Source organism: Equus caballus, chromosome 14 (genome assembly GCF_041296265.1).
Source record: "Equus caballus isolate H_3958 breed thoroughbred chromosome 14, TB-T2T, whole genome shotgun sequence".
NCBI lineage: Eukaryota > Metazoa > Chordata > Mammalia > Perissodactyla > Equidae > Equus > Equus caballus.
Genome location: NC_091697.1, coordinates 11,954,609 through 11,972,471, shown reverse-complemented (window position 1 = coordinate 11,972,471; position 17,863 = coordinate 11,954,609). Strand labels below are relative to the sequence as shown.

General features: G+C 43.1%; 1 protein-coding gene across 1 annotated transcript in view; it reads right to left on the bottom strand.

Moving 5' to 3' along the window:
• Positions 1-17,508, bottom strand: part of LOC100629999 (rho GTPase-activating protein 20) — an 84,855-nt gene extending 67,347 nt beyond the window's left edge. Inside the window, exon 1 of the mRNA XM_070232849.1 lies at positions 17,266-17,508. The gene's annotated coding sequence lies outside the window, so the exon portion shown is untranslated. The remainder of the gene's footprint in view (positions 1-17,265) is intronic.
• Between the last annotated feature and the right edge of the window lie 355 nt (positions 17,509-17,863).

Genomic DNA, 17,863 nt, shown 5'->3' with positions numbered 1-17,863 from the left:
TACAAAGGCTCTCATTTTATCACACATGGGTCACCAGGCAAAGATGCAGTGTCATCATGAGATTTGTATTTTGTTTGGTTTGGTTTTCATTTTGGTGTTTGTTTACCTGAGATTGCAGGTATATTGACTGGAAAATTGGGAAGACAGCCAATGTGAACCAGAAGCTACTTCCAGGCACAGCTACTGCGTCTACAAGTTACTGTAAAATTGCAGAAGCGTCTATTCCAAGTGCCTGAGTGGGCTGAGGTATTTGTCCCAATTTCCCATCTGCCTGTGTCACTGTGAGAAGCCCTATTGTGCACAATCACACAGTAATAATCAGCCTCATCCTCTGGCTGCTGCCCAGAGATGAGCCGAATCCTTGCGTTGGCCGAGGCATCTTTGGATCCAGAGAAGCAGCTGGGGACCTGGAGCCTGGTTCTTCTCTGAATCCGTGTGGTAGTAGAGGAGATGCTGGGAAGGGAACCGTGCATTCTGCTGGTACCCACGCTGCTTTGAGCAAAAATCCTCCCTGAGCCGCTCTGTAGGGACCACAGGCCAGTCCCACATCACCCCCTGCTGGTCATATGTGGAAAAATGAAAAATGCCGAAAATGCAAGAGATAATGTCTGTGAAAAATAGGTAAAATACGTGCTTTTCTAGGAAGGATCAAAATTGGCTCTACTGGAAATAAAACAAGTAAGCTTATCTATTTTAATACAGAAATACAAAATGTTATGGACCCACTCCACAGAATGACTGAACAGACAGATATTCTCACATGGAAGCTCTAAAAACATCAGAGACCAGAGGGTTCCAATCTACTTGCTCTATTTTTAAATAGCACTTAAAAGGATGGAAAACTTACCAGTTCTTTTAGAGATCAGTTATATCAGTTATAATGCATGTTACAGTTAAATTACAGAAAAATAAAAATGGCTGACGAACAACATTAGATATTACACAAATGTTCTAAATAGAATATTAACGAAGAGAGCTCAATACTAGATTAATGAATTGATGAATTATTACCAAGTGTCATTGATTCCAATGATGCAAGTTGTATGCAATAGTAAGAAATATTTTAATATAACACACAATACAAATATAGATAGATAGATATGATCATACAGTCTCAAATGATACTGGAAGGGATTTTGACGAAATTTAGCACCAATTCCTAATGAAAGCCACATAAAACTAAAAGCCACAAACAGAAACATTTATAATACGGCCAGACACACTCTCTCACACACGTATAATGAAATCCTAGTGGCAGCATCTTAGTCAATGGAGTGGTAAAGGGCAGCATTTCCAAAAAGATCAGCAATAGGCAAAGGTGATTCCCTTTGCCCATGTACCTCCATTAATATTCCACAGTATTCTGCAAGAATGAGAAAATCCAATTAAAGTAATGATATCAATGGTTTGGACATAGAATTCATGGGAACAAAGAAGTAGACATTCTTAATGATCCAAATGAACGTTGTGGCCTTAGATACTCTGGTCCCGGTGAAGAAGTGACAGCAGAGATCACCCCAGTGAGTGACTAGTCACTAACACTCACTACTACTGGTAACAGGTAGTGACAGAGGCATGTGAGTGGAACAGGGGGAGCAAAGGGGAGGTCTTGGTGCACCTGCCCAGCAGTGAAGAGCATCTTGTAAGATATTAGGCAGTCATCTGAGGTCTGGGGTAATCATCTGCATCCCACTCACACTGCATCCCAAGTAACATCAGTCATCACACTTATGGGGCTTCTGTCTCAGAGCCAGAATAAGCCACATGCAGACTTCCAGGGCAGAAAGTGTGGACTTTCTGCCCAAGTGACCAACACACTGAGACAGGCGTTGTGAGTCTGGTGTCACAGCACCTGCTCCATGTGGAACCAAGGAGAAGGCAGGTCCTGTGCGTAAAATCTTGTAAAGGTCCCCTACCAGAAGCTGGAAGAACAAGACTTCCGGGTTTGGTTGAGGCGCCACTGAGCTCTGTCTCCTGAGGGTCCACTGTGCGGACTCCGCCCACAAGTTGTGTCTTGTCTTCTGCACAGTCTTCCCAGGAGCCCACTTCCTCCTTGGAAGTGCACTGGGGCTCCTAATGGTCTGTCAGCCCCACCTTGTTCAAGACTCCCTGAGGAAAAAGGAGGCGATGACCTACATTGGAAGCCATCAGTTAGGAAGCCAAAACCAGGAGCTCACAGGGTCACGGGAAGCCTCACGGGTGAAGGCAAGTCCCACATCAGTGAGGACACAGGTCGCCCAACTGCCCTGGAGCCCACTGAGTGGTTGAACATCTGTCTGACCCAACACCTGCCTCTCCTAAGTCTGAGGACACTCCATTGCTGCCCCTGCTGGTGACTGCCCATCCCGCAGCTGCTGTGACATCCCTAAGCACACCACGCAGAGTGTTCGATTTTACAGCAGTCTTCCCCAACGTTACTCCCAAGAGAGTGGAATGAGAAAGGCCTTCTAGGATTACATGGGGACAGTGATGCTCTCACACCTGCACTTCTATTTTCATGAAAAACTATAATTATTTTCAAACTGTCAGTCTCTGTCCATTCCACCCTAGAGCTCCAACTTTGCCTGCTGTGGCAGACACTGACCTCGGTGTGTGAGAGGACAGTGAAAGGGCGCAACAGGAACACACCTATGCTGACACGGCCCTGTGTGCATGTGGGTTGTGCACATGGCTCTGTGTTTTCTTGTGGGTTGTGCACATGGCTCTGTGTGCATGTGGGGTGTGCCCTGGGATATTGGGACAAAGGAGCCTGGACAAAGCTGTGATATGTAAGCTGGGATCTGTGGGATGAGTCAAGTGATCACCCTGGGAAAGACTGGAAGAGCCTTCAAATCAGAGGTCAGGTCATGTACCGAGGTCAGGAAAAGAGGGGAGGCTGGTTGCTGGTGACGCTGGTGGATGGCCACTTGAGGTCGGAGAGATGGACCCTCTAAGCAGGGGAAGCCAGCACCTCCAAATGGAATAGAAAAGAAAAATCTCGAAAAATTAATATTCTCTTACTTAAACCTTGAAATCCTTTATTACACATTTTTAAGGTGTATGAATGTGCATTTTCATATAGCCACAAATGCATTCACAATGATGTTGCCTATACATTTGTTAATCATGCAGATGAAATTTTCACTTATTGTATTATTTTTAATACTGCTGAATAGGCCACACAATTGTCAGCTGGAACCCAGTCACTGTCCTTTCCTTGGCAGTGAATGCTGCTCTGGGAGGTCCCCATGCGCTGGGTGAGCCTGGGGAGCTCAGGGTTTGTGTCTCCTTCCCCACTGGCCTGGGGCCCCATGTGCGCACTGAGGCTGCTGTCCCACATGGAGCAGTAATAATCAGCCTCGTTCCAGGCTGGAGCCCAGAGATGCTCAGGGGGCCACACTGCCTCACCTGGAGCCAGAGAATCTCTCGGAGACCCCAGAGGCCCAGATGTTATTCCTGCTGGTCAGGAGTGTGGGGACATGGTCTTGGGGTTGCTGCTGCAGCCACGCTGCCCCCTCATGGCCGACATTTTTGCTCTTTCCAGTGCAGGTGAGTGTGGCCGTCTGTCCTGGGGACTTGGTCACTGAGGGCGGCTGAGTCAGCCCTGCCTGGGCCACAGACACTGTAGGGCACAGAGAGGAGTGTGAGGGCAGGATCCCAGCTCACTGTGAAGGAGGGTGGGGGTGTGGGGCAGAGCTGGGGGTGGATCTCCATCCCGAGGGTAAGTCACTCTCATCTGTGTGGGGAGTGAGGAGGTGAGGAGGAGAGGAGCCCAGGGCACGGGAGAGACCAAGACTCTGAGCCCTAGAGCTGTGCTGTGGAGACGGAGCTGCCCTAAGTCTCTCTGGATCTCCTGAAACTTTCATCGGGGGTGGAGTGGATACACTCAAATCAGCCCTTGCTCTCTGTCTGCCTCTGGCCTCCCTGCCCTGGTCCTCACAGGGAGATGGAAGTAGAGGAGGGATGAGCTGACCCAGGGGGTGGAGGCCCTGGCTCTTGATGACCCTGGGTCCTGGAGGTCAGCACAGCCCAGTGAGCACACTGATGGCTGAACCCCTGGAGCCCTGGGTGGCTTCCCAGCTGGGAGGGGCCATCTCAGGATTGTCCCACACTGTCCCACATGCCCTCAGACCCCACCCCACCCGGCCTCTCTGACACACCTGGGCCCTCCGGTTAGAGGAGGACTGTTGTCCCGATGCTCTTCATGAAGCTGCTCCTGGTGTCAGAGAGGGACCTGGGCAGCTGGGATTCTAGACACCGGGGGTGTGGGTTGAGGGATGTCCCTGTCACTACAAAGAGGCCACAGCAGCTTGCCTTTCAGCTGCATCAGCAGAGTATGCACAGAATTTTATTAGATCATCGATTATAAGTCCAAAAATGGAGAATATTTTCTCTTTCAGTTTTTCATGAGAATTAGATCCCAACAATTTAATACACTTATTTTCCTAACACCAGGAGCTTGGGATCGTGTGAGATCCGTGTTGGCTCCAGCGCAGTCTCTAGGTCCTTCTTGTTTCTGACATGACTGGAGTCCGCCTCCCTCTGTCCCCATCACTGTCTCTCTGGAGAGACTGGGTGCCCTGGAAAAGGAGCTCCTGCCTGTGTGGACATGAGCAGGCAGAGGGTGCATCGATGGGAATGGCTCAGTCTACAGGGGATCAGAGGAACGGACATGCTCAGATCGACAGACCCATGTAGGGGGCTCAGACCCTCAGATGCTGGTGACAGAGGTGACGTCAATCACAGAGGAGTGAAGGTGTGATCAGGGGCCCCAGGGGGGTGGTTTATGTCTCACTTCCTCGTGGGCACACAGCACTGAGTACACTGAGGTCTCTGTCATATGTGTGACAGTAACAATCACCTCGTCCTCAGGCTGGAGCCCACAGATGGTCAAAGAGACCATGTTGCCTGACTTGGAGACAGAGAATCATCTGGAATCTCTCAGGGCCTGGTACTTCCAAGAGTCAGAGTTTTGGGGCAGCACCACTGACAGCTGGAACCAACACACACTATGGGATCCAATGTTGCTGTTCCTGGAGCAGGAGATGGTGACCTCCTGGTCCAGGGTCCCTGACACCGAGGATGGCTGGGTCAGCAAAGACCGTGCCCAGGACCCTGAAATGAGGGACACAGAGTCACAGAGGTGGAGAGTCAGGGCCCTTCCCACACCCCAGGCTGGACACCAAGGGGAAGGAAACGTCCCTGTATCCTCCTAGGGACCTGACCTGACCCCAGAGTCCAGTCACCTGTGAGTGAGTGAGGAGGGTGAGGAGAGGGGTCTGGACCATGACAGAGACACCCCAGAGCTCTCTCTCCCTCCCCCAGATGACACAGGGCTGCCCAATTATCTATCCCTCATCCCTTCCCTCACTCTGATGGGAGCAAGAGCCCTTCATCCAAATTGTTTCCCCTTCTCCCCTCACCTCTCCCAGCCTGTCTGTGAACCAAGATTCAATCCCCTTTGCCTTGGAGTTTATCATTGGATGACATGGAGCTGGTAACTTATGATATGGGCTCTTCTGGGACCTTGGGAGGAAGGATCTGCTGGGGCCCAGGGGTCACTGAGCAGAGGGCACCAGCTAAGCAGCCAGGTGCTTGGGTCACAGCTCTATCTCATCGCATGTGGTTCAGACACATGCCCACCGTGCCCCCTGCTGGCCCTGGTGCGCTTTGCACAATGTCAGAATACACTGTCAGCATCCCAACTGCAGGAGGGCAGGGCCTCCCTAAGCATTGCCTTTTCCACAGTCCCCTCCTCATAAAGGGGTGGGACCCTCACCCAGGCCTTCACTGGGCTGCAACCTCCTCCCCACACTGACTCCTCAGTGTCATAGAGAGGCCTCCTCACATGGTGAGCTCTCTGATGCCCCTTCAGTTGTTACACAGTGGAGCGCAGGGCCCTGAGAACTGGCCCCAGAGGGACAATTTGTGCTGCTTTCTCACAGCAGAAGGACAAAGGCCCTGAGACCAGCCACGTCTCACTGTTTGGGAAGGTGGAGGCACTCCCCCTCTCTCTGACCCCACTTTCCACTGAGGCAGGTGCAGGCCCCTCGACCCTCCCCCTTCATGCCTCTCATGTCCCCCCTGGTGGGGATGGGGGTCCATCAACAGGAACAAGGCAGGGAGGTATTGAGAAGAGGCTGTTCTTCATCCTCAGAAGGACAGAGGTCGGCTGCTCTGGGACCCACCTCTCAGCACAGCTGTCCAGGATGACGCTGGGGCTGCAGCCCTGGGACCTAAGGGGATGGGGCTCCATGAAGAGGGCAGCGTCCCCAGGGTGAAACCGAGACCCTTGTAGGAGGGAGAGACTGAGGAGTGAAGGGGGCTTAAGGATTGAGACCCCAGGAGACAAGGAAAGCAGACTTTGAGTGACTGAGCCATGGCTGAGTGACAGGAGAAGGGAGGTTTCACACCATCCTCTGGCCCACAGGGACCCTCACATCAGAAGATGACAATGACCACACATTAGAGCGGATGGAGCTGAGGTGATGGGCTACTTTGAGCAGGGGTCATGCTAGAGGTCCGGGGACCTGCACAGCTGCCTCTATTTATCCCCACCAGGCACCTTCTTAAGGAAACATTCAGAAAGGTGTATTTTGCCTACTCTTTTCCTTTTATTTCTTTCTCTCTCCCTTCCACACACACACACACACACACACACACACAAATATAGGTAGAAATGTGTCGTGAATCAGCCATGATGGGCATTCGTACTGAAGAATTTCGTACCATGAAAGAGACCAACTTTGCTTTAAACTTGGCTACTCTCTCACTTTTGTCCTAAAATTTTTACCTGTTCTGTGTATTTTGTGTATCATCACTTCTCTTCCTATGTATAGTTTTCGTTAAAAAATAATAAACGTGTGTGATTGAGCATCAATTTATTAACTAGAACACAGCTTTAATCTTACTCTTTTTTGTATCTAAAATACTCCATTTACAAAGTAATTATGTAATTTTTTACCCAACCTGTTCACTCTAACAGAACTGTACTAGTGAAAATATTGTGATATTTCTTTACTAATTTCTCAGTGAATAATTTAGCCTTTCACAGTGACAATGAACACAAATTTCTCAGTGAATTCATAGAGATAGGAAGTTCACTAAATACATAGTCTCCGTTGCATAGAGAGAAAAAGTAGGTAATATATAGAGATGACTAGAGAAGAATTTACATAATTTGATAACTCAGATAAATATGGCTTTTCAAATGGAATTTCCAATGATTCTATTTCCAAATGTGTGGAGGTATAATTAACAAGTAAATATTGTATTATATTTAAGGTGTGAAATGTGGTGATTTAATACATATGTACACACACATTTTCAAATGATTACCACAATAAGTTAATTAACACATCCATCACCTTTTTGTTTTTGGTGAGAATACTTAAGATCTACTCTCTTAACAAGTTTAAAGTGTTCAACAATGTATTATTAACTATAGTCACCATGCTATATATTAGAGCCTCAGAAATTATTCATCTCTTTTTTTTTTGAGGAAGATTATCCCTGAGCTAACATCTGCTGCCAATCCTCCTCTTTTTGCGGAGGAAGATTGGCCCTGAGCTAACATCCGTGCCCATCTTCCTCTACTTTATATGTAGAAGGCCTGCCATAGCACGGCTTGACAAGTGATGCGTAGGTCCGTGCCTGGGATCCGAAACAGCAAACCCTGGGACACTGAAGCGGAGTGCACGAACTTAAATGCTGTGCCACTGGGCCAGCCCCAGCAATTATTCATATTAATACTGAAAATGTATACCATTTGCTACTTTTCATTTAAATAGGAACAAATTTTATGTTCTTTGTCCTAGAAATGTCAGGTGACATCTCAGAAAGGGTAGAAATGGGTGGGTTGGTATTTCAAATAAAAAAAAATGTACTGTATTTATTTCCATCACGTCAGCTTTTAGGCCTCTCACTCTGAAATTTTCACTCTCCACTATAGTTGGGGTGCAGGTCTTTTTCCTACATATAGCTCGTTTCCAGAAACAGAGAACAATTATTGTGACACTCTATTCAATTTTTCAAACTATTTACTCTTCAATGATACACTACAAGATATAAAAACACACTTATATAGAGAACACCAGGTGGGCGCCACAGTGTGGGGCATATGTTCACTCTGATAATCCTATGATGACCCATCTCAGTGGTTCTGTGCTGATGGACACCTTGTCCTCCATTTTGTCACTCTGTCAGTGGGGAGGTCAGATTTGATTGCAGGTGAACAGTTCTTAGCTTTATACCAAGAGTCCTCCAAGATGGGAAACCAGCACTGCTGCTCTAGAAGTATGTTCACAAGGATTCTGTGAATGTGGTGACAACAAATGGGCTGTCTAACTCTTCTCAGAATATTTGACACTACTTTTCATGTCCCCTTCTCCAATACATTATGCAGAGTTATAAATGCATCTTATAATTTTCTTTTATTCCTCAGTTTATATTTTTGAAACTTCATTCAAATTGGTTGTGTTAAGTTGTGTATCCATTTAGAAAAATGTACACTTTCCTAATTCCAATCTTGAACACTCTCCTCCAGAGAATATAAAGAGTGAGAACACACCCAGCCCAAAATCCCTGAATTCAACACACAGAGGAGCTGGAGCCAAGAGTCAGGTGCTGTATTTCCTGGGGAAGAGTGACAGGCAGGGTTCCCACTGTAGGGGAGGATGACAATTCCTCTACCCTCTACGTCCTTCTGGTTAGTCTAAGAATTAAGTTGACATGAGACAGGATAACAGGAGAAAAATCAAAGTACAATAACATGTACACATGAAATAAATGCAGGAAAACCGAGTAACTCACCAAAATGGCCAAAGCCAGCACCTTAAATACCATCTTCAATGAAATAAGATGTAGATAAAGAAAACACAAACCAATAAACAAAACAACACAAAAATATCCCTAATAAATATTTACACAAAAGTCCAACCTCCCCCCAAAAAAACATACCAGCAAACCAAATTCAACTGTACCTTAAAAAATTTACACATTATGAACAAGTAAGATATTTGCTAGAATGCAAGGATGGTTTAACATAAGAAAATCAATCAGTGTAATATAGTACATTAACAGTATGAAGGACAAAAAACACATGTTCCTCTCAATTGATGTATAAGAAGCATTCAACAAGTTTCAACACTCTTTCATGATAAAAACAAGACCAAAAAATTCAACCAACTCAAAATAGAAGGGCCCTACCTCAAGATAATAAAGGTCATATATGGCAGAATCACAGCTAACATTGTACCAGATGATGAAAAGCTGAAAGTTTTTCCTCTAAGATCAGAAAGAACACAAGGATGCACACTCTCACCACTTCTACTGACTATACCACTGGAAGTCCTGGCTAGAGCAATTAGGCAAGAAGAAGAAATAAAATACATCCAAATCAGAAAGGAACAGTTAAAACTGTCTCTGCAGATGATAGGATATTATATATAGATAACTCTAAAGACTCCACCAAAACCTGTTAGAATAAACAAACAAATTTAGAACATTTTCAGAATACAAAAACAAAATACAAAAGTCAGTTGTGCTTGCACACACTAACAACACACTACCTGCAAAAGAAATTTGGAAAACAATCCCATTTACAATGACATCAAAATGAATAAAATGCTTAGAAATAAATTTAACCAAGGAACTGAAACATCTGCACAGTGACAACTAAAGAACATTGATGAAATAAATTGAAAAAGACACAAATCAACAGAAAGATATCCAATGTCCATTGGAAAAATTAGTATTGGTAAAACATCTATACTACCTAAGGTGTTATATAGACTCAGTGCAATTACTTTCAAAATCCAAATGCTATCTGATACAGAAAGAAAAATACTTGACCATAAACTTTACATGGAACCACGAAATACCTCAAACAGAAAAAAACAATGTTGAGAAAGAACAAAGCTGGAGGTCTCATAATTCCTGATTTCAAAACATATTGCAAAGCTACAATAGTCAATGAAGTATTACACTGGAAGAAAGACAGACATCTATACAAATGAAACAGAATAGAGAGCCCAGAAATAAAGTCACGCATAGATGGTCAACTGATCTTCAACAAGGTTGCCAAGAATACACAATGGAGAAACGATAGCTCTCCAAAAAAGGTTTGCAGAAAACTGAATATGCATATTCAAAAGAATAAAACTGAGGAGTCTGATCTAACACCATACACAGAAATGATTTCCAAGTGGATTAGAATTAAACATAATAGTGGAGACTGTAAAAGTGCTAGAAGAAAACAGAAAAAGGGATAATGACATTGGTGTTGGCAATCATTTCTTGGGCATGACATCAAATCACAGGACACAAAAACAAAAATTAGAAAAGGGAGGTCACAATTATCTGAAAATATACACAGCAAAGGAAACAGCAAGTGAAAAGACAACTTATAGAATGGGAAAAGAATATTTGTAAGCTATATATCTGATATGAGGTTATTATAAAAAATACATAAAAGAACACCTATGACATAACAGAAAAAGTCAAATAACCTGATTGAAAAATGGGTAAATGTTTGATGTAAAGTGATGCAGCCACTGTGGAAAATAGTACAGGGTTTCCTCAAAAACCAAAAGTACAACTACTATATGATGCCGCTCTCCCACTTCTGGGTACTTATCTAAAAAATTGAAATCAGGATCACAAAGAGTAAATTTCACTCCTGTGTTCATTGCAGCATTACGCACAATATTCATGAGGTAGAAACAACGTAAATGTCCTCTGACAAATGAAACAGTAAGGAAAAAATAATATATACATGCAATGGAATATAATTCAGTGAGGAACCAAAAAAACAAAAAGGAAATCCTGCCATATGCTACAACATGAATGAACCTCAAGGGGCATTATGCTAAGTGAAATAAGCCAGACACAGAAGGACAAATACTGTAATACGGCACGGTTCCAGTTATACGAGATTTCTAAAATAGTCAAACTCATCCAAATGCTGCAGGAGCAGCAACGGTACTCATGTCTTAGCCCTTGCCCTTTCTCCAGCAGTGGCAAATGGCACCTGAGACCCGAGGCTTCAGGAGCCACAGCAGAACCCACGACCCAGCCCCCAGTGGTGGCACTCCTGACACACACTCTACCAGCAGCAGGGAATGTATACAAGACCCTGGTCACCCAGCAGTGACAGTGACACCTGTGAACCTACTGCTCCTGGCAGCAATGCTGCCATAAAACCTGGGAGCAGCAGCACAAGTGAAGCACAGGGCAGCCTCACCCAAGCCCAGGGAGAGCCAGTGGGAAAATATGACACTCAGGAGACTCCAAATGCAGAGGAAGTGTTTGCAGGCTGGTCACCCTGATGGTGACACCTGAGAATGCAGGAACATCATAAACATCAAGGCACCAACAACCTTGGAATCACAAGCAGCACAGGGACGGTACTGACAATGCCTCTGCAGTGGCAGTGGATGGTGAAGTGTGCAGGCTCTCAAAAACATGCAGAAGCAGCCTAGAATCAAAGTACCCAAAGTCTTACCCAAATAAGAAAGGTGTTTACTGCCACAAATGCACTGGCAGAGAATCAACTCATCAAGCTCCATGAAGAACTACAGTAACAAGGCAGAATAAAAAGGAAATGAGAAGTCTCTAGAAATCAAACTGGAAGTCATGGAAGACTGCCATCTGACTGACAGGGAACTCAAATAGCTGTCATGAAGACACTCAATGAGCTAGAAGAAAACTCAGACAATTCAATGAGCTCAGAAATAAAATTAATGAAGAGAAGGAGTACGTCATCAAAGAGACTGAAACTTTAAAGAAACAAACAAACAGAAATTCAGGAGAAGAACATGATAAATGAGATGAAAAATAAAGTAGAAAGCACTGGAAATACAGCAGCCCATATCAAAGAGAGAAGTAGCAAACTCAAAGATAGAGACATAGAAATGATTCAGGTAGAAGAGGAGAGAGAACTAACATTTTTTTAAAAATAAAGAAATTCTATGAGGAATATATGAGTCAATTAGGAAAAGCAACATAAGGATAACAGGTATCCCAGAAGGAGAAGAGAGTGAGAAAGGAGCAGAGAGCTTAGTCAAAGAAACAATAGCTGAGAATTTCCCAACCCTGAGAAAAGAACTGGATATACCAGTACATGAAAGAAATAGAACTCCTAATTATCTCAATGCAAAAAGACCTCTCCAAGGCATGTAACATTAAAACTGTCAAAAGTCAATGATGAGAAAGAATATTGAGGGTGGCCAGAGAGATGAAAATAATTTACAAAGGGAACCCCCATGAAGCTATCAACAAATTCTTCAGCAGAAACTCTACAGGCTAGGAGAGAGTGGAATGATATATTCAAAATATTGAAAGACAAACACTATCAGCCAAAAATACTCTATCCAGCAAAGTTCTCCTCCAGATATAAAGGAGAAACAAAGGCTTTCACAAACAAATCTGAGAGAGTTTATCACCAGTAGACCTCCCTTACAAGAAAAGTTCAAAGGAGCATCGTACCTGAAACTAAAAGGAAAAGGTTGACAAGATTTCAGCTTGGTGATAAAGACACAGACAGAATCAGAAAATTGCAACTCTATATCATACTAAGTAAACAGTTATACCATAAAGGCTAAATGGGAAAAAAAACACAACAAAAATAACTATAACCACTTTAATATAACAAACTCACCACACATAAAGGATAATTTGTGACAATAAAAACATAGAACAGGATGAAGAAAAGGATAGTATCTTCATAGGCTAATGGAGATAAAGTGCTATCAGGAGAAAAAGGACCTCTCATCTAGGAGATCTTTTATACAAACCTTATGTTAACCACAAAACTGGAAAATCAGAGCAGAGTCATAAATCATAAATAAAAAGGAAAATGAGAAAAACATCACAAAAACCCAGCTGACTGAAACTGCAGACAGAATTACAAGGAAAAAGAAACAAGGAAACACAGAACAACCAGATAACAATAGATAAAATAGCAGTATTAAAGCCTCGCATATCAATAATCACTCTAAATGGGAATAGATTGAATTCATCAATCAAAAGACACAGAGTGGCTGGATAGATTAAAAGACAAGACCCAATAATATGCTGCCTCCAAGAGAGCTAAGTCAGGTCTAAAGACACACAAAGGCTCAGAATGAATGGATGGAAGATAATACTCCAAGCAAATAGTAACTGAAGGACAGTAGGTGTCACCACACTTATATTAGACGAAATAGACTTCAAGCCAAAAAAGATAGCAAGAGACAAAGGTGAGCATTCTATAATGATAAAAGGGACATTCCACCCAGAAGACATGACATATTCATATGTATGCATCAAACATAGGAGCACCAAACGATATAAAGGAACTATTAGCAGAAGTAAAGAGAGAAATTGACAGCAACAGAATAATAGTAGGGAACTTTAACACCCTACTTACAATAATCGGTAGATCATCCAGACAGAAAGTCAACAAGGAAACATTGGCATTAAAGCAAACACTAGACCAGATGGACTTTCTCTCTCTCTATATATAATATTCTACTGTAAAGTACCAGCATAGATATTCTAAACATTCTTCTCAAGTGCACATGGAACATTCTCAAAGATAGACCATATGTTGGAAAAGAAAATAAGCATCAATAAATTTAAGAAGATTGAAATCATATCAAGCATCTTTTCTGACCACAGTGGTGTGAAATTAGAAATCAACTAGGAGAAGAAAACTAGAAAACTCACAAATACATGGAGACTAAACTACATGCTACTGAACAACTATTGGATCAATGAAGAAATCAAAGGAGAAATAAAAAAAACACCCGGAGACAAATGAAATTGAAAACACAACATACGAAAACTTACAGGATGCAGTAAAAGCAGTATGGAGAAAAAACAGGAAAAATCTCAAATAAATAATCTAACTCTACCTAAACAAGTAGGAGAAAAAAGACAAATAAGCCCAAAGTCAGCAGAAGGAAGGAAATAATAAAAATCAGATCAGACACAAATGAAATATAGACTAAAAAAATAAAACAAAGGATCCATGAAAATAAGAGCTGCTTCTTCAAAAAGAAAAACAAAATTGACAAACCCTTAGCAAGACTCACAAATAAAAAAAGAATGTTCAAATAAAATGAGAAATGAAAGAAGAGAAATTACAACAGATACTACAGAAATAGAAAAGATTATATGAAAATACTAAGAAAAGCCATATGCCAAAATATTGAATAACCCAGAAGAATAAGATAAATTCTTAGAATCATATAACCTCCTGCAGCTGAATCAAGAAGAAATAAAGAGCCTGAATAGATCAGTCACTAGTAAGAAAGCTAAAGCAGTAAGACACACCTCCCAGAAAACAAAAGTCCAGGACCAAATGGCTTCTCTGCTGAATTCTACCAAACTTTCAAAGACTTAATATTTATCCTTATGAAATTCTTCCAAAAAGTTGAAGAGGATGGGACACTCCCTAACTCAGTTTATGAGGCCAACATTACCCTAAAACTAAAGCCAGATAAGGACAATGCGAAAAAGGAAAGTTACAGACTGATATTGCTGATGAACACAGACGCAAAAATCCCTAACAAAATATTAGGAAATCAAATACAACAATACATTAAAAGAATCGTACACCATGATGAATTGGGATTTATTCCAGGGATGCAGGGATGGTTCAACATCATCCACAAAACAATCAATGTGAGACACCACATTAACAAAATGAAGAATAAAAAACTCATGAACATCTCAATAGATGCAGAGAAAGCACTTGTCAAGATCCAATATCCAATTATGATAATGACTCTCAATAAAGTAGGAATAGAAGGAAAGTACCTGAATGTAAAAAAGGCCATATACCACAAACCCTCAGCCAACATCACACTCAATTGTGAAAAAGTGAAAGCTATTCCTTTAAAGACAGGAACGAGACAAGGATGTACACTCTCACCATTATATTCCACATAGTATTAGAAGTCCTAGCCAGAGAATTTAGGCAATAAAAAGAAATAAAAAGGATCTGAATTGGAAAGGAAGAACTTAAACTGTCACTAGTTTTGGATGGCATGATTTTCTATGTAGAAAACCCTAAAGAATTAACCAAAAACTACTAGAAATAATTAATGAATACAGTAAAGTTTCAGGGTACAAAATCAACATATGAAAATCAGTTGTATTTCTATACACTAACAAGGAACTAGCAGAGAGAGAAATCAAAAATAAAAATCCATTTACAGTCTCAAAAAAGTGAATAAAATACCTACGAATAAATTTAACCAAGGAGGTCAAAGACCCATACAGTGAAAAATATGACACTATTGAAAGAAATTGAAGAAGACATAAAGAAATGGAAAGCTATTCCACGTACATGTACTGGAAGAATAAACATAGTTCAAATGTCTTTATTACATAAAGCAATCTGCAGAATCAATGCACTGTGAATGAGAATCTCAACAACATTTTTCATGGAAATACAATGATGAATCCTAAAATTTATATGGAACAACACAAAACTCTGAATAGCCAAAGGAATCCTGAGAGAAAAGAACAAAGCTGGAGGTATCACACTTCCTGAATTCAAAATAGACTACAAAGCTACAGTAATCAAAACAGCATGGTAGTGGCAGAAAAACAGACACTCAGATCAATGGAACAGAATTGAGAGCCCAGAAATAAACCACGCATCCATGGGCAGCTAATTTCCGACAAAGGAACCAAGAACGTACAAGAGAGAAAGGAAAGTCTTCAAAAAATGGTGTTGTGAAAATTGGACAGTCACATGGAAAAGAATGAAAGTAGACCATTATCTTACACCATACACCTAAATTAACTCAAAATGGATTAAAGACTTGAATGTAAGATCTGAAATCATAAAAGTCCTGGAAGAAAACACAAGCAATATACTCTTAAATGTCAGCTTTAGTATCTTTTTGAATATCATGCACCCTTAGGCAAGAGTAACAAAAGGAAAAATAAACACATGGGACTACATCAAACTAAAAAGCTTCTGCATAGCAAAGGAAACCATCAACAAAATGCAAAGACAAACTAAGTTAGGAGAAGATGTTTGCATTAATATTTGGATTAGTATCCAAAATACATAAAGAATTCATACAACTCAACATCAACAGTAAAACCCAATTAAATAATGGGCAGAAGATCTGAACAGACATTTTTCCAAAGAAGATATACAGATGAACAACAGGCACTTGAAAAGATTAGGCAAATGCAAATCAAAGCTACAGTGAGATACCCCCTCACACCCAAGCAGAATGGCTATTCAAACAGACAAGAAATAGCAAGTGTGTTTTAGGACGTGGAGAAAGGAGAACCTCATATACTGCTGGTGGCATGTTAACTGTTGTAGCCACTTTGGAAAACAGGATGGAGATGCCTCAAAAACTAATACTTGAACTACCATATGAAAGAAAGAAAGATGGAATCCTTTCTCCCCCAATCCTAACTCCCTATGGCTTTTCATCCCAGATAGCCAATTTCTTTGCAAACTTATTAAGACTTAAAAGAAATTACACTGTTTAAATCTCCACGATAAACTTCCTGGGAGGCATAATGGATCTAGAAAGGAGATCCTCTCTGCTCCAAATGATCGCAGGAAAGCGGGAAGGAGCATTTTGAGGACAAGCTGGCACAAAAAGCACGGCTCTCCACTCCTAATCATCTGTTTTCATTATGGTAAAATATGTATAACCCAAAATTTACCGTTCCGACCGTCTTTAAGTGTGCACGCAGCGGCATTAAGTCCATCCGCAATGCTGTGCAGCCATGACCACTACCCTTTTCCAGAACACTCCCCATCTCATACAAACCCTGTTCCCATTGAACATGAGCGCCCAGCCCCCCCCTCAGGCCCTGGGACCCTCGGGTCCGCTCTCTGACCGTTGATCCGCCTGCTCCAGCTTCTCACGTCAGTGACATCCGCCCTTCAGTTCCACCCTCTCAACCACCACATCTACGGTTTGTAGTTTTCTCTCAAAACTGCCCCAAATGACACCGACAGGAAATGCAACTGCAAAACAGTGATTTTCCGTGATCGCTATCACATCAATCGATGATAAAGCCGTTGACAAACTACTTTCTGCAGTTTTTGAAATTTCAATATTACCCAAAAGACCTAAATGACAAGGCTGTTTAGAGTTGAAATCCTGCACAATTCGCCCAATTTTACCCTCGTGCTTCCCAAAGCCTCAAGTTAAATGAGCCAAACCCACTGACTCCGGGCTCAGGAGCCACTCGGACGCCCTGAGCCCCGCCCTGTGCCCCCTCGGCCGGACCTGGAGCCCTCGGTCCCTGAGGACAAACCTGCACATCCTCCTCAGGGGGCACGCGGGGCGGCCACACCTTCCAGTCAGTCAGCGCGTTCAGGACGAGGAGCGCGAGCGGAGTCTGGTCCCTGCTCAGCGCCCGCGACTGTCACCTGCCACACACGACCGGGGTCGGCGCCCTCACCGGGGTCCAGGCTCTGAGGGGCCGCTGCCGCCAATGTCCCCGCTGCCAAGTCGCTGACGCCCAACTGCCGCCGCCGCCGCCGGCTCTGAGGGCCCTGGGGGAGGGGCTGGCCGCTGCGGCCCCGCCTCCAAGCGCCGACCACGCCCCTGACACGCCCACCACGGACTTCCGGCTGGCGGGGGAATCCGCTTCTCTCCTCAGGGCCAGTTCCTTTAGCGCCCTCTCTGGTCGCGGTGAGTAATGCAGGAGGGCTGTGCAGGGCTGCGTGATGGACATCCAAAATGCCGCCAACCACGCCTACCGTGTGCTCTTGATCTGCGTCTATCCTTCTACCAAAACCATTCAGCTCTGAACGCTGTAACTTTGACTTTTACAAGCTTGTGGCCTTATTTCTCCCACTTTATTCTCTTATTTAAGTGTTTTAGCTATGCATGCTCCTTAGCTTTTCCAT